This window comes from Tursiops truncatus, chromosome 1 (genome assembly GCF_011762595.2).
Source record: "Tursiops truncatus isolate mTurTru1 chromosome 1, mTurTru1.mat.Y, whole genome shotgun sequence".
In the NCBI taxonomy this organism is placed as follows: Eukaryota; Metazoa; Chordata; class Mammalia; order Artiodactyla; family Delphinidae; genus Tursiops; species Tursiops truncatus.
Genome location: NC_047034.1, coordinates 102,586,481 through 102,590,667, shown reverse-complemented (window position 1 = coordinate 102,590,667; position 4,187 = coordinate 102,586,481). Strand labels below are relative to the sequence as shown.

Below are 4,187 nucleotides of genomic sequence, written 5' to 3'. Positions count from 1 at the left end.
TTTCCTTTCTGTCTCATTTCTGAGTAAATGAATACCTATAGTTGGTTAATTTATAAAAATGGGATCATAGTTACTGATATGATACGTGGAAAGCCATAAGATTGAACTGAGTGAGTATAGATGGAAAAAAGAAGAGGTTCAAAGACTGAGTCTTACCTAGGGCACAATTAGAAAGGTTGAAGAGAAGAGGAACTAACCAAAGAGACTGGGAAATAGCAGCCAGTGAAGTGGAAGGGAAACCAGGAGAGTGTATAGTCTCTGGGAAGCCAAGAGAAAAAAGTATTTAAAGAATACTTAGTCAATTGCTATTGATGGGTAAAGAGAAATGACCATTTGATTTAGCAAAATGGAAATGATTGCTGACCATGAGATGTTTCCATGGAACAGTGTAGGAAAAAGCCTGACTGGAGTGGGACCAAGAAAAAAATAAAAGGAAAGAAAATGGAATCAGAGAAACAGACAAACCTTTGAAAGAGCTTTGCTGTAAAGGAAAGGTGAAGAATGGAGGAGTAGTTGTAAGAAAGTGTTTTTTGTTTGTTTTTAAAGTGAGATAAATAACATCTTGTTTGGATGCTAATGGGAAAGATCTATCAGAAAGGGGAAATTGAGGGTGCAGGAGAGAAGGGAGAGAATTACTGAAACAATAACACAGAGTAAGGTGCTGGCGTGGAAGAGTTAGCCTCAGATGGAATCATGGGCAATTCATCCATTGTTACAAGAGAAAAGGCAGGGTATCTGTACACAAAAGTGTTTAGTTGGGTAGAGATGCTGGGAATTTGTGGACATTCTTTTCTGATTGTGCTTATTTCTCAGTGAAACAAGAGGAGAAGTCATCTTCTCTAAGCCAAGAGAATGCTTGCTTTGGCAGCACATATACTAAAATTGGAACAATACAGAGAGGATTAGCATAGCCCCTGTGCAAGGATTATATGCAAATTTGTGAAGCATCCATTAAAAAGGGGAAGGAGAAGAAGAAGAAGAAGAAGGGGAAGGGGAAGGAGAAGAAGAAGAAAGAGGAGGAGGAGAAGAAGAAGAAGAAGGGGAAGAAGAAGGAGAAGAAGAAGTGGAAGATGTAGCTAATAGGAAAGTATGAAATAGTTGTCTAGGAGAGTGAAAAAATAAATTCACTAGAGAAATATAATATGATTGCCAGGCATCAATGGCCCACTTGATGTGCATAGTCACAAATTTAAAATGAGAGCAGTCAGTATGGTTGTGCTTTTACCTCAAACACACTGAGCCACCTGGATGTAGACACAGAGTAGACAGAGATACAAATGAAATCAAAACTCAGATTTTGGTCAAATGAACAGCATTTTCTCTATGATTTTACAGCTTCATTCTTCCTCAAATTATTTCTTTCATGGAAAATAGGATGAAACATATTTCTACCAATACAAAATTTTATTAATATCTACTCAATACTTGCCTCTTCATTCTGGTCTTTCAGTTTCATGGACATCAGTTTCACTGTCTACCCATTCTGACCCTTCAATTTGATTCTTCAGGTTAGTCATCCAAGATTTTATCAACAGTTTTCACACATTGATTAATTTCTCCTTCCTTATTACTTTCTCTTGTGCTTTTTGGCTTAGTAAATTCTTGAGTATCCTAAGGATCACATCTTTCCATGCTTAATCTTGTCCACAGACCCTTTTTTCCTACCCTTTATTAGGACCTGGGAAACATATGAACACCTGATGGGACGTAATTAGTTCCTAACTCAGCTCAAACTTTTTCAAAATTAGTTTGTCCAAACAATGACATAATTTCCAATAAATATCCACTGATATTGTAATGATCTTGATCTATCTTTGGAAACACTTTTTACAAGGGAAGAAAGTTTTATAGAATTTTAATTAGAAAATATAGATATTACTGTTTTATGTACCCAGGTTTAAATCAGAGGAAGCTCATTATTAATCATGATCTGATAAAGCTGGAATTTCAGAAAGGTGAAACAATGGAAGTAGGGAGAATAGATGGAGGTAGAAGATGCTAATGATAGGTTAGAAAGTTACCCATGGTGCAAGAAACTTAAGCGAGACAAAAGAGTGTGTATAATTGGCCATGTTTGATCAGCTAAGCATTTGATGTTTGTAATACAGAGAAAAGCTTCTCACTGAGACAGTCCACACTGGTACTGTGCCTCTTAGGTTTCCCTTCATTCAGATGTTCTTCAAAGCATAGTAATGCCTTGATTTTTAAGTAATTTTAAGCAGAGTATGAAATGAGTGGTTCTTGAGTCATTTGACAAGTTGAATTTTAAAAATCTGAATCTTTAATATGAGTATTATCTAAACAAATTCTGCTTAATTAACTGCTTCATTGCCCAGAAGCAGCAGTTATTTTATCTGAGTTCTAATTAATAGCTGGGTGCCCTTTGGGGCTCTAAGAGAGGAATTTCCAACTCTGATTCCAATCACTATGTTATATCTGTAGTATTTTTGGAAACATGTAACAGTAAGTGACACACAGCAGGAGAGAGTCCATCCTTGGAATCCTTAGGGGTTGGAGGAGATTTTTGTTCCCATCTGACTTTCTCCAGAGCCACTAAGGAATAGGAGGCTGAGAGGGCCAGTGTTCCTGCAATGACTGTGGTACAGCATCTTTCAGTCCTCAGTCCCTGAGCCAGGAGGAAAGAAGCACCTCTGACCGCTCCTCCCAGTGAATCCCATAGGACCACAGAGGAAGGGGTGTGGTTGAGCAAGCAACTCAGAGTGGAAGAAGATCCTCAGTAAGAGCGAGTGGAAGTTCCTCTGGGGGGACCAGGCCCAGCTTTGTGCAGCCACTTTGGGTTGCACACTAGTTGAGGGACTCCCACTTCCTGTGGAAATTCTACTTGGGTTTATGGAGCTGTTTAGAGGATCCTATTTTTCTTATAACCTCTCTTGCCCTCTCTCCTTCTTTCCACTCTCTTAACTGGATTTTCTAAGCCTCTTGCGTTGATCTGTGCCCATAGTATAACCCATGTATCAGTCAGTGTCCTCCAGAGAAACAGAACCAATAGAATACACACACACACACACACACAATTCCTTTATTTTAAGGAATTGGCTCATGCGATTGTGGGGATTGGCTAATGTGAAATCTGGCAGGGCAGACTGGAAGACTAAAAACCCAAGCATGATTTTATGCTACATACTTGAGACAGAATTTCTTCTCCAAGAAATCTCAGTTTTTGCTATTAAGTTCTTCAACTTATTAGATGAGGGCTATTCACATTATCAAGATCATCTCCTTTACTTAAAGCCAACTGATTGTAGATGTTAACCACATCTATAAAATACCACTGCAGCAATACTTACATTAATGTTTGACTGAATAAATAGCATAGCCTAGCCAAGTAAGACAAACCATCATACCTCCATATAAAAGTGATTACAAAAATCCTATACTTTTTTGGGCATTTACTATGCACCAAATATAATGCTAGGCACTTCACACGAACTGTATTTTTAATATTCACAACCCGACTTCCGGGAAGATGGCGGAAGAGTAAGACGTGGAGATCACGTTCCTCCCCACAGATACACCAGAAATACATCTACACGTGGAACAACTCCTACAGAACACCTACTGAACGCTGGCAGAAGACCTCAGACCTCCCAAAAGGCAAAAAAAAATCCCCACATACCTGGGTAGGGAAAAAGAAAAAACACAGACAAAAGGATAGGGACGAGACCTGCACCAGTGGGAGGGAGCTGTGAAGGAGGAAAGGTTTCCATACACTAGAAGCCCCTTCGCGGGCAGAGACTGCAGGTGGCAGAGAGGGAAAGCTTCGGGGCCGCGGAGGAGAGCACAGCAACAGGGGTGCGGGGGGGCAAAGCGGAGAAATTCCCGCACAGAGGATCAGGGCCGACCGGCACTCACCAGCCCGAGAGGCTTGTCTGCTCACCCGCCGGGGCGGGCGGGGCTGGGAGTTGAGGCTCGGGCTTCGGTCGGAGCGCAGGGAGAGGACTGGGGTTGGCGGCGTGAACACAGCCTGCAGGGGGTTAGTGCGCCACGGCTGGCCGGGAGGGAGTCCAGGGAAAAGTCTGGACCTGCTGAAGAGGCAAGAGACTTTTTCTTCCCTCTTTGTTTCCTGGTGCGCGAGGAGAGGGGATTAAGAACGCTGCTTAAAGGAGCTCCAGAGACGGGCGCCAGCCACGGCTGACAGCGCAGACCCCAGAGACTGGCATGAGACG

At 41.7% G+C, this 4,187-nt stretch overlaps 1 non-coding gene across 1 annotated transcript; it reads left to right on the top strand.

Annotated features, from left to right (window-relative positions):
- The first annotated feature begins 856 nt into the window (after positions 1-856).
- On the top strand, positions 857-959 carry LOC117309732 (U6 spliceosomal RNA). Its single transcript, XR_004524046.1, has one exon. It is a non-coding gene; the product is annotated as a U6 spliceosomal RNA (small nuclear RNA).
- The last annotated feature ends 3,228 nt before the right edge of the window (positions 960-4,187 follow it).